At 55.8% G+C, this 17,646-nt stretch overlaps 1 long non-coding RNA gene across 27 annotated transcripts in view; it reads left to right on the plus strand.

The window, feature by feature from the left end:
* The window catches only part of LOC131814654 (uncharacterized), a 73,390-nt gene that overhangs the window by 45,843 nt on the left and 9,901 nt on the right, over positions 1-17,646 (plus strand). For 5 of the 27 annotated variants that reach the window (XR_009347378.1, XR_009347380.1, XR_009347383.1 and 2 more), the window contains exons 1-2: positions 51-6,635; positions 7,725-17,562. This is a non-coding gene — a long non-coding RNA (uncharacterized LOC131814654). Of the gene's footprint in view, positions 1-50; positions 6,636-7,724; positions 17,563-17,646 lie in introns of those variants that run through there. The other 22 variants (XR_009347379.1, XR_009347402.1, XR_009347395.1 and 19 more) reach the window with 21 other exon arrangements.

Consider the following 17,646-nt stretch of genomic DNA (forward strand, 5'->3'; position numbering starts at 1 on the left):
GCACGGGCGGTTCCCGCCGGGGGGGGGGGGGGAGGTGGGTGGTGGGGGGGACAGGGGTGGGAGCAAGAGGTTGCGGGGCGATGGTGGAAGGTTTAACGGGACCGATTTCTGGAACATTCGGGACTGCGGCACCCTACGGCCAGACCAAAATTTGGGTCTGCGCAGGCGGCGATGGGTGGTCCGACGGGCTTCAGGACTTGATGGCGTAACCCCCTTCTTCCCCCACGTACGTATTTGCTGGGATCGGGGGCGATGTCTCTGCGTATGTGGGTGCTCTGTCTTTCTCACCTTCTTTCTTGCTTTTTGCTATTTTTTCTCCAAGAGAGGGCTTTTTGTTTTTTTTTTTTTTTTCCCCCACTTTAATTTCTTTTCTCTTAGTGTCAGCTGCTCAAGCCTGACGGGGTAGAGGAGAGAGGAGCAAGCTGTCCCTGGCGTCCCACCTGACCTCCCAGCCTTTGCCCCCATTTCCTTCTATTGGACAGACAGACTGGTTTCCCAGGTTGTTTGGGTGTCAGCGTCTGTCTGTCCGTCCATGAGATTCTTAGGTGGAAGGTAGGGAGTGGGGAGGAGAGGTGCTGGGAGGAAGGTGAAAGGCACAGCTTTCCAGGGGTTGCCTTATTAAAATGTTCAGCTCTGGGCACCTGGAGCTGGTGGGGAGCAGGTGGGCAGGATGGGGCGTAGGTTGGGAGCAGTGGGGTAAAGCTGGTAGGTTTGTCACTGCGTAGTTGGGAAAAGTGGGGAATGGTGACGCAGTCACTGTTGCATCTCGTTAGGAGCTCCAGGGGGACAGGTAGTGAGGCTCCCGGCATCTGTAGGGCCAGCTGAGAGGGGTTAAGGATGAGCTGAGAAGGGAAGCTAGCATTTAGAGATTAAATGTCATCCTTTTGGCGTTGGAAAGTTGTTTACCTTGTGCTCTCTGTGTCTCCATGTTGGCACCCTTCCAGTTCACATGTGATGGCCTTCCTTGTACTGCTGCATCATTAACTAAGTGACTGAGCTGGCCTTCCATTGGCCAGGGGAGGGCTCTCACTCCAGACATTTCTTCTGATTGGTGGGCGGGCCAATGGCAGGTGAAAACCTTTTTTTGATTGGTTGAGGGCAGGGTATCAAATCTTAATTTGCATTTCACTTGCTTAAAGGGGAGGGGGGAGAAACCCAGCAGCTTTCTAAAATCTGTTTAGGGGTGTGCGTATGCTCCTGTGTCAGTGCCTGCTTCTGACTGACCAGTTGAAGCCTCTTGCTCTGCCTTTCTTACTTCATGCACTCTAAGGAAGAGGAGCTCAGGGTTCCCCAAACTTTTTTTTGAAGGAGGAAGGGTTGGAGAGATGGGTGCGCAGAGAGTCGACCAAACTGGAAGGAGGTATCTGTCCCTTAGTTTGGTGTTGGAAAAGGGATTTTTCGGTCTGCCACACCTCATTGTTGCGGCAAAATAATTCTTGCTCCCCTGGAAACGCACGGGCAAGGTAGGACAGAGCTGCTGCTGCTGCTGACACTGCCACCACCATGGGCTTCCTGCTGCCTCTGGGCTACTCCCCGGGGACCAGAGATTTGCATTGACGGGGCTGTCCAGAGCTGAGCCTAGTGTGGGAAGGACCTGCCTTCTGGAAGCTGCTGCTCCCTGGTGCCGGGAAAGGTGAGGATGAGAACCAACCCCAGGGGGTTGCTCAGAAACTGCGTATTTGGTGGGATTTCCAGGAAGGCAGCTGGACCTCGAGAGGTTTGGAGGTCCCAGGTTAGAAAGGTTTGTCGTTCTGGGGAGTGAGGAGAGTGAGAGCAAAACTAGGGCAGCAGGCTGTTCGCCTGTGACTGGGGGAGGAAGACTTGGAAAAATCAGGGTCCTGGCTCCCCGTCGGGTCCTTGTGGGAGGTCTCGTGTTTGTGGGGAGGGGGTTTCTGAGCCCTGCGCCTTGCGCAGTGGCCCCCGCCCGTGACTGCGCATCGGGGAACGCAGTGCGCCCTGGGTCGCCGGCCTAGGACAGCACCGCCCTTCTTATTACATAACGGAGGCACGGCTGTGCCTTCTCGGCCCTTCTTTGCAACCCTGCCTCTGGCTCCCCAGGGCCCACAGAGCTGGGGAGGGTCTGGTAGGGAGCAGTGGAAGACTTTGCTCCCTCAGAGGGTTCCCTCTTGTCCAGCCAGTGGTAGGAGCTAGGTTTGAAGACAGAATGGGTGCTCTCCCCCTTCTTGGAGTGTTGAACGTAGAATGTCCTTCTGGATGTCCTGTGTCACCCATGGACCCCAGAACCTCCCGGGGGCACGGGGTGATGCCCTTCTTGCCCTCTTACGCTCTCTGGGTTTTTAGAGGAAGTTTCTGATGGGAAAGACGTGACAGTTGTAAGAGTGAGGAAGGGTGGGGAGTGCCCAGTCAGGAGGGAGTTCACAGTTCATTCCCCTTGTCACTGGCTTGCCTTTCCTTGGGTGGGTTGATAATATTTTTGGACTACTTTTTATCCTAAGGCTGCCATTTTGGAGGCATTTCTGCTGGTCTCTGACATGGTGGCGTTGGTTTTTCTGGTCCTGCTGTGCCAGTTCCGCAGAGTGGGCGGGGGGCGGGGGCTATGACGGAGGAGGGGAAGGGGGGGCAAAAACGCAGCAGAGGCGGGCACAGTGGTGGCTGCCGCAGTGAAGGTGGCCCCAGGGGCAGGACCGCCCAGTCCCACCTTCGATCACAGCCTTGGGTGGGGGTTCTTCTTCCGGGGGTCTGGGGTTGGCCGAACGGTGGGTGTTGCACACGGAAGGCCTAGGTTTCCCATGCCCTCCTCGGCTTGAGGCTTAAAGCAGTCCAGAGGAAAAGCTGTTTTGGGGAGGGGGGAGAGTGAAGGCAGAGATATGGCTGCTGAGATGTGTCAGACCTGTGGTTTGTGTTCCCCAAATAGGCTCTGTCTCCGGCAGTCTCTCTATGGGGACGGAGTGGGGGGGGCGGTCCAAGGCAGATTTGTTTGATGGCCCTCCCTTTTTATTGTTTTTCTTCTCTGCTCCTTGTCATGCCCCCTGCCAGTGCCATGGTTCCAGCTGTAGTCCTCCAGTGAGGCTCCCTGCTGCCCGTCCCTCTCCTCTCCAGGCCCTTCTGCGTGCAGCGGCCATCTTGTCTTTTCTTGCTTAGAAATTTAAAATGGTTTCTCATCGTTTCCAGAATAAAATTCCTCCTCTGTAGCACGATGCTGAAGGCTGTCTGTAACCAGCCTTAGCTCTCCTGTTCAGTCTGACGTCTCTGCGTTTCCCCAGGTAGACCACGTATTCCAGCAAAACCAGGCAACTCACTTTTTCTTGCTTTTCCGACCTCTCTGTATGCACCACTGGTATTTTCCATGACTCTTTGGCTCTACCGCACCCACCTGCGGCAGCCTGCCGTCCTCTGTGGACCTTTGCGGATCCCCTTCACGAGAAGCCATCCTCGGAACCACCCCTGGGTCCCTCCGGCCAAGCTCTCATACACTTCATCCTTCTTAGATGCTTCTTTGGTTATCGTCTGGCTCTTTGTGTGTAAGTCCTACGGTCACCTATTAGATGGTGAGCTCCCAGAGGCCGGGAAACAAAGAAGGAAAGCACTTACCTATTTGGTGCCTTCCGTTTGCCAGGTACCATGTTGGGCGATTTCTCAGAACTTGTTTCATGTATCTTTTTCCCGCAGCGCTGCGAGGGAGCGTCTGATGTCCGGTAAGTGCTCTGCTCACGATTAGAACTCCTGATCTCTCCAGAGTCTTTGCATTATTTTACCTATCAGTTCTCTGTGTCTGCAAAATGCCTCTTACGAGGTAGATCCCCAGAACTTGTCTATTTAAGGAATTTTGTACATCCCTAATGCTGTATGGGGTTTGGGTGGCCAACCTTCCTGAGCCCAGCTTCTGGGTCTTTTAGTCATTCCGTGCTACCCTCCCTGTTACCCTCTTAACTTTCTCCTCTTCCTTTGTGGTCAGGTTCATGCAAGATGATGGCTTTATTTTTTTTTATTTTATTTTTTTTGTGGTAGCTGCAGTTGGTGGATTAACAGCCTTCAGTTATCCTGGTCCCCTTCCTCCTAGCGGAGGAGGTGGAGGTGGGATGGTTGTAGCACCTTCAGAGCAGAAGGAGCTCCAGGACCCAGAATCAGTGGACCTCATACAAGGCAGGAAGCAGAGCCGTTGCACTTGGACTGCCCTAGGTTTGCATCTTGACCCTGCCTCGTCTTTCTGGATGGTTCTTCTAGGGCTTTGTGATGTCAGTCAGTGACAGGGAGCCACCATAATCTACTACACAGAAATGCCTATTATATTGCCAAGCACATAGGATCCCTGCAGGAAGTGATGCACGTCCCTTTCCCCTGCCCAGCTATCTTATCGGGGCCTTTAGAAGGGACCATAGCAGGTGGCTGGAGAAGGAATGGGGGAAAAGGAGCTTGAATGCCTTCAGGGGTATTGGAAGGCAGAGGAGGAGGTAACCAGGCAGTCCACACCTGAAACCCATGAGGGGGTGCCTTCTCCCACCTGTAGTAAAGACCCCTTTGACGTCTGCATCGGGGCAGCGTTGTGGGAGCGGAGCCGTGAGGACAGGGTGGGCAGTGGCAGAGTGAGGGTTAACGAGTGGTCCTTCCGGGGAGCCTCGTGATGCCAGGTTAGTTTCCCTTCTTTCTGATGGCAGTGGTGGCTGCCTGCTTCCTGATGCCGTTGCATCCCGTGGGAGGGGAGCTGGGCACCCTGGAACCCCTCATCACCAATTCTGGGGCTGCAGAACAGAGAGTGACGACAGCCCATGAGTCGTCAGCCGACGGCAGTGGGGACCCTGGTGACGACTGCTTTGTTGTTTTTTTCCTCTTTGGATGATGACTCAGTATGTCGGGAGCTGGGAGATGGAGCGCTCAGCCGAGTAGCCAGGGCGTTCTGTCAACATGAAAGCAGCAAGAACAGCTTGTCAGGGCTTGGAGCTGACCCCGGGGCTGGGGTCATTTTCAGGAAGGGATTGGCAGAGAAGACCACTTCTGGGCATCGGGTTGGGGGTGACACCGGGTATCCCAACGGGGCTCTGTGGAGTCTTGAATTTTAGAAACCAAACAGAAAATGCAGCTGCTCGTGTTATTATTATTATGTGCTTGGCAAACAGAGCCACTTTTCAACCTCCTCTCACTCTTCCGCAACAAGAGGCATCTTCTCGGGGCCAGAAAACCCTTTGGGATTTCTCTCTGTGGCCTGGATAGAGGGTGAGTCCCATCTCGGGTATGGTGGGCCTTACAATCCCTAGTGAGCCCTGGCCTTCAGGGGCCCCAGGAGGAAGTGCCCATCACGGAGATGTGGCATCTTAAGTGTCCTCTGCTGGTGTCACATGAAGATCCCAGGTCCGCATCACCAGCCTCGAGCTGAAGACTAGCCCTTGGGCAGTCTGCTTTAACCTCCCCTTGCCTTATTTCCCAAATCAGACTTTTCCCCTCCCCTTGCATCTTCCTCGGTTCCTTCTTAGGAGAAACAGTGGGCCTCGAGCCCTTGACCTTTGTGCTTGTGTATGTGCGTCATCATGGCAGCTCAGGGTTCCAGGCTTTTCTCGAATCTGCAGCATTGCGCCAAGCGCACGTCAAGTGCGCGTGACATTCCCCCCTTGCCCCGCCCGCCAGGCCCCGCCCAACCGTGTCCAACCATGCCCAGCAGTGCCTTCTCGGGAGCAAGAGAGACCTGGACCTCCATTGCCACCGAATCGCAGGCAAGCCATTGCCCTCAGCATCTGGCTTCCCTTCTCTCCTGTTCTGTCTCCCTCGGCCATGGCTGGGGACAGAGAAGCCAACAACTTGTGGGTGGAGATTGAGGGATGGCACGGTCTGGGGCCACCTGGCCTATGCATCCCTTGTGCCATTTTTCAGCCGCATGCTTTCCTTAGATGATGCTTAGCACTGACGTTTGTCACTGAGCACCTCCTCCTCTCCCCCAAGGACCTGCGGGCATGACTCATTTGGGATCTTTTCAGGGAGTGGCTTTGGGGACTTGGGAGCCAGAGGGAGCAGGGAGACCTGGCTGAGGTCACTGTGGAGAGGTACACAGGGCAAAGGACAGGAGCCAGCTGTCCCTGCCCAGAGTGCAAAGGCAGCCCCAGCCCCTTTGTGTCATGTCTTTTGAGCCTGAATAGAGAGCAACCTGACCTAAAAAAAATTGTATGTATGTGGTTGTTAGATCCTTTGTGTCTTTGTCCAGAAGCCGTGCATATGATGAGAGCCCAGATTCTGTACTTCAGAGAGCTCTGTTGTCTCTCAGATTTGTTTTCCAAAAGAGACGGTAGGCCCTCCTTGATGAGGCCCAGTGCCCACTGGGACTGGCCTTTCTTCAGGACAAGGGGCCCAACCTCGTCTCGTTTCTGCCATTGACGGGTGATCAGCTGCTGAGGGCTAGGGTCCCAGGGCCACATATCAGCCCCAAACGGGACCCCGATCTGGGCCCATGCAAAACATCACTCGGTTGGTGGGCCCTGAGAGCCGAGCCTACTGTCTCCTTTTCACTTCTTCCCCGCAGAGAACTCAGGCAAGCTGAGCGATGTGAGTAGGTGACAGCCTCTTGGAGACTCATGCTAACTGAGGACGGAGCCGTATGCAGAAGACGGCCGTCAGAGGCCCAATGGAATGGCCCGTTTGCATTTATTTGGAGCAAAAGAAAGGAGAGGCCTGTCAGCCCGGCTCTGCAGGTAAGTATTCGTCTGCGTGGTCTTCTTCCTTCTGATGTCGGAAGCCCCCGCTGTTTGCTGAACCCGCCCAGCTGCTGGGCCTCCTTCTTCCTTTCCCCACAGACCCCTGCCCCCAGTCCTCCGTCAGACAGGACGAGATCGATTTTCTAGTGCCGCTGGAGAGCAGAGCGGAGAAGCTAGATCTCAGTGTTTAGCCCCCGCACATCGCCCTCACATTCAGGAGAAGTCGATTTTCCCTAAGATGGAGCCAAAAGCCCATGTCCCTCAGTGCCGTGTTCTTAATGGGCCGACGGGAAGGGCCCTGCCTGCCCTCGCTGCCCCCAGCAGGGAGGAGAGGCTCTCAGCTGGCTGGCTGGGGGAGGATGGTCTTTGCCAGCATCTAGCGTGGTTCTCTGCCAAGTTCTAGCTCCAAATCTCTAGGCCGCTAGGAACCTAGACTATATATAGCTTTGTGCTAAGCAATTCTTATCGGACATGTCTGCCCTCCCCTGCGGGAGAGGAGCCCTTCTCCCAGGGAACCAGAACCTCGAGAGTGTGAGCCATCATCTCCAAGGGGCCTTTCATTCCAGGAAGGGCTGTGTGTCTGGGGCTGGTTCCGGAATGCCAAGCTTTCTTTCCTTTTCCTTCTTCTAGATGCTGCTAGATCGGAAAGTCTGATGTGGGATGAGAGCCAGGCGGGGGCTGATGGTTCTCGATGGATTTGGGGGCTTAGAGGAGGACAGGCTAGAGGCTGAAAATGTGGCCGACGGCACAGAGTGGCCCGTGTCATCCACCAGCCCCCCACATGTCTTCTTGGTTTTTCCTCTTTGCCTGGCTTTGCCCAAGGATGCCTTTTGACCTCTCATGATTCTTTTGGACCTCTTGTCTTCCCTGCCTTCCTCTACCTCTTCCTCCTCCTTCCTTTGATTTTCTTTAGGCTCTGTGACAGCAGACGTGGCTCCGGGCATCAGGGAACTGTGTCTGCTCGCCGCCCTCACCCGCCGTTGGGGGTTTCAGGGAGATCTGCCTTTAGTCAGCCGTCCCCGGGAGGAACTGGGTGGTGACTTTGCATGTCATCCTTGGTGGTAGAGGGCGGAACCGGCTGGATAGGTACTGTGGAGCCACCAGTGTCTGTGGTTCTGTGATTCCAAGGGCCGACGACCGACCGACGGACGGGGACATGATCCGGTCTTATCAGTGAATCATCTCCAGGCTGCTTACTGGAAACCAGAGGGTGCAAGAAAATGGGATTTAACCGCTTTGCTGCCTCCCAGGTCAGTCAGGTGTGGGCTACTGCGTCTGGCCTACCCGCAGCCCCCTTCCTTCTCATGGCGACCATTTTCCTTAGTCAGTAGGGAATCCTCAAACATCTCCATTCAGAATCTCCCAAACAATGCCCTCTTCTTTCCATTCTCCCACTCCTGGCTTTTCTGTGAATGGTGTTCGTAACCAGCAAGGGCCTGGGGGAAGGGCGGGCCCAGGCGATCATGTGGGAGATGGCTGGGATGTGTTGCTGGGTGTGGCAGTCAGTTAGCCAACCGGTGTGGCCTCCCTCAGTGACGGGTCTAGAACTCGCCTTGGCCCCCAACATCCAGAATGAGTTTCTGGGTTAGAGCCCTTTAGGTGCCGGGGGCCTGCCGGCCTTCCCTTCCTTGTGTACCCCAGTGGGTGCTCGCTTTTACTCTAGATCCCTTTAGACTCGCTGGAGTTTAGAGTGTGGGCTTGGTGGTGGGCTTCAGGGCCTACTTGGGGGTGGGGTTGTTTTGGGGCTTTTTGTTTGTTTGTTTAAGTGAGTGAATCAACTTTCTTCCTCTGGGCCCTTATGGCCTTCACCTTAAAAAAAAAAAAAAATTCTGGGCCCAGTAAGCATTGCACAGCATCTTTAAGCAGTTAATGTAGAAATCTTTTTTCTCTGCCTCACTTGATGCTGGTCACAGCAATAGCGATGGTGATTAAAAATGAAAATGGTCAGCAGAACCAGGACGGGAGCGGGGGTCATCTGTCATGTTCTAGAGACAGCTCAGGAAGTGGATTGTGGGTGCTCACCCTTCTCCCGAGGAGGACGTCTCTCCTATGGAAGGCATTCCTGCAGTGTTCTGGGTGAGCAGGGTCAGGTTGGAACAGCACGTTTGTCTGGGGTCTCCAGATAAAAGGAATGGTGCTGGGCAGTTTTAGGATATGCTTGGCTAATTTCTGGAGGCACCCCTGGGATTCCACCTCTGCTCTTGCCTCACGGATGTCTCCCCACCCGCCTCCCACCGCTGTCCAGGAGGGACTGGCGAATTCTGCCTGTCCGTGTGTCGTCTTCTCTTCTCTCCGTTAGAGATGAGTCTGAGCTGGCGGTGAGCAGCCCGAGGTCCTCATCAAGTGAGGCATCCAGGGCCGTTGGGGAGAGCCCGGGTTCTCTCTCCTAAAGGAATCTGACAAGTCTTAGCCCCTCCAGCAGTAACGTAGGGAGGCATGTTGGGGTGTTGGGCATGGAGCACGAATAAAAAGGAGAGATGAGCTTGGGTGCAGCTGGGGAGATGAGGTTGAGACGGCCAACTCCCTCAAGACGTGCCGGCTAGAGTCCGGCCAGCGCTGACTGCCGGGCCGGGGCCAGCTGGGGCCATGGGCCGTGCTCGGGCACCCCTGCTCCCGTATGTGCGATGCAGACCTGGGCCTGGCTTGGGGTCACCCCCGCTCCCATGCACAGCCCTGCCCTGCCCTTGGCGGGATTGAGATAACCAGAATGGGAAGCAAAGGGAAAGTTGGTTTGGCTCCCTGTGACGCAGTTGTCTCTGGGGCCTCTGGTGTTCCCAGAATTGGAGGGCAGGGGGGGATGGGGGGGACACATCGCCCTGATGATTTTCCTATTTTCGATCCTCATTTAGTCTTTTCCTCCCTGCTTACCAGTCTGGCTTCCACTGACATGACACGGGCATTATGTCACAAGCCAAGCCAGAACAGTTGGCATCCCCTGAGAGAGGGACCAGGCCTCTCTGGCACTTGGCTCTCAACCCTTGAAGTCCCTGTGGTCCAGAAGCCAGGAGGCGGTGTGGGGCCTTTCCGTCTGGGGTCCAACAGAGGTGAACGGAGCGGGTGGCGCTGGAGCTGTGGTGGTGTGGCTTGGCCAGGAGGTGTCGGGGAGGGGCCCTGCCAGGGGGCCTGATTGGTCAGCACCTGCTCTGTCCCACTGAATCCTGGTCTGGTCAGGGCTGTGAACTGTCTAATGCATATCTTGGCTCTGTCTCCTGGCACGAGGGCCTCTGAGGCTGCAGCCCCCGTTTTAGAGAGGATGTGTATCTTGCACTGGTCACTGTTTTGGGCACGTTGCCTCCCTGGAAGATATGTAAGAGATACTGCCTTTTCCACTAGCCGGCTGTCCGTGGGAGGCCCTCATTTTGCTTTGCTTTTCTGGGCCTTGGAGTGTCTGTGAAGAAAGCAGAGGCTGGGGTTGGTTCCTTGCTGGCTTCTTCCGCGGGAGCTGCTCGTGAGCTGATAAAGCCAGAGAACACCTCCAGGCCCCAAGATCTGTGCAGAGCATGATACAGTAGTGTGGCACCTGAGCAGGTGAAACAGGGGCCTGGGGATGGAGAGAGGCACTCAGGGAACAGTTGTGCACCATCTGAACACAGGACCGAGGCCAGGATCCAGGGGTGAGGGTGAGGGTATGTCTCGTGTTCAACCAGCGTGGCCCTCTGCAGCCTGGAAGGGACCTGTGTGTGCATGGAGCCCAGGTCAGGATCTGTAATGAGGCGTGGAGGTGTGAGACAGGCATCCCAGTGAGTCCCAGGGAAGGGAAACTCACCTTCGTTAAGGGTCTCCATTGGTTATCTGATTTCATTCTTAGAGCAACCCCATGAAGTAGGGGTGACTTCCCGTTTTCTGTTAAAGAAACGGTCCATATTAAGTGACTTCACCAAGGTCACACACTTGGCCAGTGGGAACACCAAGACTTAAACCCAGGCACCTCTGATTCCAAAGCCTGTATTTTCTCTTTACCCTCTTGGATGACTTCAGACATTTGGGGGAGCTAATAAGACTGTCCAAGATAAGGCAGCCAGCAGAACGGATGGTGAGCAGAGTGAAAGGCTGGGTATCTCGGGGAAGGTGGCAGTGGGCGGTGACGGCTGTGCTCCCTCCCTCTTGGGGGAGGCCGAGCAGAAGCAGCTGGCTGTCGGCGCCCGCGAACAGACAGGGCCAAGCGTGGCAGATGCAGCCCTTCTCCAGACCCCCATTCAGCCCCTGCTCTCATGAGGTGTGCTCTCTGGTGTGGGGAGAGGCCATTCACGATGATGACAGAGGGAGTTGGGAAATCTGCAGAGCAGGCATAGATGGACAGGGGGACACCCACACGCATCAGAAGGGTCCAGTGATCCAGATGGTGGCCAAGGAGGGAATTTAAGAGGCTGGGGAAGCCAGACTGATGGAGCCCCCAGAGTTCACAGTGATGGAGGGGCTAACCCCTCTCTTGTCCTAACAGCTAGAAAATTACCCAGGGTCCCCACGGCTTATAAGAACTTGCAGTCAGGGATCAAGACAGCAGTAGATCTCGAGCCTCTGGTCACCAGCAGACGAAGGTTTTTCTGTCAGCCACCCTCCCCAGGTGCCAGCTGGTGGCTCTGCTGCAGCCTTGTCCCTGTGCCCCTCTGTCATCCACACAGATAGGGGAACACTCGGGTTAAGTCTTCAGCGAGTCACTGCGAAGTAGGTGCCTGTGAGAGGCGGAAGTCAGCCCAGCCTCTCCGGCCCGAGTCTGGGGTTCCCACATCCTCATGATAGAGAAAGGGCAGGGGGCAACAGAGGGAGAAGTCCCCGTGTGCCGGAGGCTTGGATGAGTTGGGTGTCTTGAGAGGTTGAGGCAGGTTGGTGGCTGAAGGTGTTTCCAGTATGGGGGAGGGTGTTTCTGGTGTATGCCGCTGCTGGGCTCAGGGCTGGTTTACAGGGTAGACCTGGGGTTCGTGGTGTGTCTGGCCATGTGATTCTTCCTTCTTGGGCCCCATGATCTAAGCCTGGCCCTCCTAGACCTCAGAGGATGCCACCTGCTGCTGAGGGGTGGGGGAGCTGATATTGCCCAAGGATGAGGTGTGGGTCTTGGGGTGTGGTTGTGGGGACTCAGGGAAACTGGGCCTTATGTGGTGTGGTGTAGAAGACTCAGCAGGCCCGCATTCTGGCCCTGGCTCCCTTGGTAAAATCTTACTCACTTTATGTATTTGGGACTCAGTTTCATTATTTATAAATTGAGGGAGTTGAACCAGAACCTTTTAGAAAGCACCTTGCCAGCTCTGATGCAGGGGTTCCCTGGATGTTTCTGGAGGTATTTCTCAGGCAGAAGACTGAGAACAGCTACAATCCTGTCTTCTGAAGAGATGCTGTCCCCATCCGTGAGGCCAGGCGGATGGAGACAGTTTGCCCTGGACCCCCGGCTGCAAGCAGAAAGCGGCCAGAGATTACATGAGGGTGACTGATGGAGGAAGGTCATCCAGGTGACAGAGGACGTGAACTCTGGCTCCCACCTAGGGGCTTGTGTGCAGACAAGGTGATGTGGGAGCTGCTGGGGGCTCTCTGTGTCACAGGGTCTAACTGGAGATGCCGCTGTGCTCTATGAAAGAAATTCTGGGCTTTCTGGTCTTAAATCCTAGAGAGAACGTGGGACTGCGGGTCCGGTGTCCCAGACTTTCCCTCTTCAGGGTCTGGGCCCCTTGCTGTCAGAAGATTTCCTTTATATGTAGCCGTCTATTCTCATGTAGTTGTTGAAGCTCTTCTATTTAAAAAAAAAAATAAAAAAGGAAAAGGAAAAGAAAAAAGACAGGCGAAAAGAAAAAAACAAAAATAAAAATATCTCCAAGCCACCCATTCCATTTTGACTTTTTAGTCCCGAGTCACTCTTCAAAAAGTAGCAAAAATAAAGCACGTGCAGGCAAGCTCAGGGTCACGGGCCCTCACAGGCCAGCCTGGGACCGTGGTGGCCTTTGTCTCCAGTGGCCAGCCCTGCTCTGAGACTGTGTGGGTGGGGTTGGGGTTGGGGCTGGGGCTGCGGATACCTGCCACACAAGCCACCAAACAGAATGCAGAGTTTTAAAATTGGCACCAATGCTTCAAGACACTGTCCACGTGCCGCTTTGCTGGACTCTTACATGGGCCTCGGAGATGTGAGTCCACCCTGTCTCGCCCTGAGTGGTGTGGCAAACAGGGCTTTGGGCCAGGATTCAGGCAGGAGCTGAAGTGATTGGTGACCTGACGTCTTGTGCGTGCCATGTGATGGTCTGTAGCTCTTTTCCGATTTGCTAGTTCATTTGGTCCTCATGCTGCCTGCGAGGCACAGTCGCTGCAGCTGAGCCACAGCCTTGCCAAGATCCACTTATACCTGCTGAGTTGGGGTCCCCCACCTAAGTCCCCTGACTCCAGAGGTCATTTCCTTGGGTTTTAGTTGTTGTTCTACTGACCAGTGGGCCAGGGCCAGGGCATGGCCTTGGGCAGCTGACTTGATCTCTGTAGGTAGAAGATCGCTTTCCTCTACACCAAATGGGGAAGGGAGCCTCAGAATGTCCAGCTTCTCCTGTTCTCAGATTCTTTTGGCTTCTTGGAGCTCTTGGGAAACCTGGCGTGCACTCCTTGGCCAGGAAGCCAGCCATTCCCCATGTGTTTCTGGTGAGACTGCCTACGTTTGGAAGCTTCTGGGATTATGCAGTGCTTCTCAAACCATTCTGACACATTTGTAGGGCATTTCGTGCACGTGCATATAGTCCTGTCTCTAGTCCTGAGCTAGACTTCTGGTGTAGCTCACTTAGAAATAAGGCTTTCTTGTCGGATCTGGGAGATTTTTCCCAGCAGGCCGATAAGGGAGGCCCAGAGCTTTGCCGAGCCTGAGGGTTGTGTGACTGTTCTCTCTGCTGGCTAATCAGCCCCCGCTGGAAGTATTGGCTAAGGGACAGTGTGAGATACTGGAACCACTGGCTTCAGCTCTGGCTGTTGCTTCCTGACAGAGTTGAAAAAGTAGGCCTTACCCATGGAGAGGAAGGAAAGTCAGAGAACGCCTAGACGTCCGTGTTCCCGGATCCTGCGTGTAAGCCCGCTCTCTATGAGGGGGGGCCAAGGCACAGCTCATACTGGTTGTCTTCTTGTCCGTGTGGCCCTCTGAGTGGCCTTTGCTCAGAGAGACCCAGAGCCTATATGAAGGGGCAGAGAAGTGTTTGTCTTTCTTTAGAGCGCACTAACACAGGATGGTTTAGGTTCTGCCTGGGCATGAATCCGAAGGATTGGGGCTGGACAGAGGGGCAGTGTGCATACGTCTGTCTGTTTGTATTCCTCAGATGCAGCCTTGCTCACAGAGAGGCCGTATCATGGGAAATCCACAGGGCAGTGGTTTTGCTGGACAAAGCTTCTGATAACTACTGTGTGAAGATTTGTTGTATGGCATCCAGAACTTTCTGTTCTCCCGGAGGGTGGGAAGGAGGGTGGCAGAACCCAAAGCTGGGAGGTGATCTAGAGCAGACTTCAGGGAGAACTGTGGTGGCCCTTTGCTGAGGCCTCCCAAAGAAACACAGAGCCTCTTTATCTGAGAAGAGAGACTGGATGTCCCTGACAAGGTCCCTCCCGAGTCCCTCCCGAGTCTGTGGGGCTCTGAGACTATCCCTAGAACAGCATGAGCTTTGGGTGCCAGGACCTAGAGAGGGCTCCGTTTTTTCTTTCTGCCTCGGAGGCCAGCCTGACCTGGGTCGGGGCACAGGAGCATTGGGCCTGCAGTTGTACCTTTGTTTCCTCATGCAGACAGAACTTCTGGAACTGACCCTCTAGGACTAATACTATTTGTAAATAAAAAAAGAGGAGATAGCCAGGTTGTCCCCCATTGCTATCTGGGAAGAGCCCTGAGCTGCTCTAAACCTGTATTTGAACCGCTGCCGCCCCCCGCCCCGTGCTGCTTCCCCCAGCCCTAGGGAGCTTCCAGAGAAGGCCCTGGAGAGGTGAAGGAGTGGGGGCTAGGCCAGGAGGCAGGGCCAGACAGAGTTTGCTGGGAAGAGGGTCGGAGGTGGAAGAAGGAGGGTCTCAGGGCAGGTCCACGGCTCTGGGACCTGTGAAGCCGCCTGCCACGCCAGAGGCACACACATGTGCCCCCATGGGCTACTGTTTATTGGGAACCCTGAAGTCAGAAATGAACCAGGTAATGGCTGAACGAGGGTTATTTTCATGGGGATAATCGTATATCCTTTTGTGTTATTCCTGTCTGCAGATTTAGCATCTGAAGGCCTGACGGGTTGAGGACATTTCCCTGGGCCCTCCTGTCTGTAAGATCATGCTTATTTTATGTTGACTTTCTGTCCCCTCTCCGTCCTGTCTCCTGCTCTCACACAGTCCTTAGGAACACCTGAGTGTCTGTCCGCACACTTGTGTTCCTGTCTCCTGGGGGTACCGTTCTTCCAGGCTCTGACAACATTGACTGTATTACTTTCCTTCCTCGTGTGAACAGACCGCAGGCTCGCTGCAGAGGGGAGCCGTCTCTGAGATGGGGCAGCCATCCCCACAAACCTCCTTCCCACCTCATCCTCGAGCAGGCCATCGGGAGCCCCGGGGAGATGCGATCAAGGCCCCTCAGCTGGGCCCAGCCCGGCCCCCCCATCATGCTTCCTCTTTGGGGGCGGTGGCGGCTCAGGCATGACTCCCCCACCCCCAACACTGTTAGCTCTTTCTTCTTCTCCGCTTGAACCCTGAGTAGCGACCTTGAAGGTCTGAGACCACGTGTCACCCTGCTGGGTGAGGATGACCTAGAGGGACAGGGACAGAGGGGAAGGGAACCCATGCTCCTGGCCACTTGGCCTCTCTCCAAGACAGGTGAACTCTGTGTCCAGAGAGGAACTCATTTAATCTTTTGGCCCTAATGAAAGTTGTTTGTATTTTCTCTCCTTCACCCTTCTCCCTCCTCTTTCTCCCTCAACGCCCCCGCCTCCGCCCTCCAGCCTCCAAAAGAATTTAATCTGCTGGACAACAAACAATACTGTTATAAAACTTTGAAAACAAGAGGGTGAGGCCTCCCTGACAAGGAGAAGGGCATGCCGGGTAACAGCCGCGGGAGCCTGCCAGGCCCAGGACGGAGCCGGGCGAGGGCCCAGTTGGCCGGGTACCTGGGCGCCTGCCCCTGCCCAGCCCACCAGCCGAGCCATCCCCAGTCCAGAGGGGAAGGAACCGAAACAAAAGCAGGGGCAGAGAAGCTCCCCAAAAGGGGAAGTTGTATGTGTTCCCCTCTCTCTGATCTGATGGGAGTGCGCTAGACTGTGAAACTCCCCCCCCCCCCCCCCCCGCCCATTCCGGTCCTCCCTCCCCCTTCGCCCTCCCTCTGCCTACCTCCTCTCACCACTGACTGTTCCAGGTCCTGAGACTGGCGGGCCAGGCCCCAGAACAGAACAAGGCTGGCCTGCGGTGCAGGTGCAGACCCCCGCCAGCTGGCGGCAGGAGAGGAAAGCAGGAAAGGTGCCCCCGGTTGGCTTTGGACTCTGGACATACCCTCTGTGTGCCCAGGCTTTCTGCCCCCAGCTAGGAAAGTGGAACCATGTTACAGGTTGTGGCCTGGCCCCGGTGCTGCACCAGCTATGTACCCCAGTATCGGGTAGAGCCACCACTCGGCTCGTCGGTCTGTCCCCAGCGGCCTGATGCCTTTGAGGGCCCATGCTCCAGGGAGGCTGTGGGTCCTGGGGCCTGTGGCAGGGGGCCTGCTCTCCCTCCAGGAGGAGCAGGGGCTGAGCTAGGGAGCCCTGGAGCCCCAGAGACATGCTGCCGGCAGCAGGCAGCCACAGGGTCCTGTGAGTGGGGGTAGCTGGTGGGGTGCCGCGTCTGCTAGTTACTCTTGGCTGTCGAAGGAGTGGGTGACCCAGCTCCACTTGGGGGAGGGAGAAGCTGGGCTCTAGCCCATCTCTCTCCAGCCTTCCCAGTTAGATTTCACCTGAGACTGAAATTTCCCTGCCACATCCGTCTTCCCTGCTTGGAGTACTGCTTGGGAGTGATGAGGGGGAAGGAGCAGTGGTCTGCCTTCAGCTGGGGGTTGTTTGGACTTGTGAACCGTGGGGTGGGCGTTGTGTCTGTGTAACGGGCTGTAGGCATGCTCGCTTTTCCTCGTGTGGAAGCAGTTCAGGGCTGGGCCGATCGTCCTCTGCCTGAGCTGAGCCACTCTCTGCGGAAACATGGGGACCTGCTGCCCCCCACACCCCACAGCTTCCCAAGGCATCCCATCCTTACAGCCGGCTGGCCATTCCAACCTCGGGCCTGTACTGAATCTGGGAGATTTCCAGGTGCAGGTCTTCATCGATGGTGTCCAGGAAGGGACAGAGAACCGAATTTTGCGGAAGGCAGCCACCTGGGCACTTAGGCCTTTGAACGCCTGCCCCAGGGAAAACCAGAGTTGGTGAGGCTGGGTCCGCATGAGCAGAGAAGGCTGTGACCTCTTGCCCTGTGACCTCCACAGACATTGGAGGGGCTCCGTGGGTCTCGAGTGTGCCGTTCCCACTTCAGGATCCAGGCTCTGGAAAGTGCACTGATCCCCAGATGCTGAGCAGTCCTTTTGGGGGGCTGAGCAGGCAGCTCAGCAGCAGGCTCCTTGTTCTCCTCTTCCCCGGCCCTCCATACACAGACCCTTCATTTTATCACCCTTTCCTCTGATTCATTAACCACAGCTAGTTGGCACCAGGCCCTACCCTGACAGCTCAAGACAAAATGTCCAGGACACTGGGTCTGGCCTGGGGCCGAGGGACAGGAAGCTGGGCCCTTGTCACATACAATGGGCTAGGACCGTCCTGGGGGGCAGAACAGGCCCTATCTTCAAAAGGGTCTAACCTCCTAGGTCCCTCTCTCACCAAAATGACTCTCCCTCACTGCCAGGAGCCTCGGAACCAGCATTCTGGGAGGCGGGAAGACTGCCGAGCTGGGCCCGGCTTCCGCTGCCCCTCCCCCCGCGCTGGCTGGAGCTGGCGTCAGTCACGTAAGTAGCCGTGACTCAGCACCCAGCCTGGGGCGGGAGGGAGAAGCTGCTGCCTCGCGGGAGCCTTCCCAGTGCTCTGGATTT

This window comes from Mustela lutreola, chromosome 14 (genome assembly GCF_030435805.1).
Source record: "Mustela lutreola isolate mMusLut2 chromosome 14, mMusLut2.pri, whole genome shotgun sequence".
NCBI lineage: Eukaryota > Metazoa > Chordata > Mammalia > Carnivora > Mustelidae > Mustela > Mustela lutreola.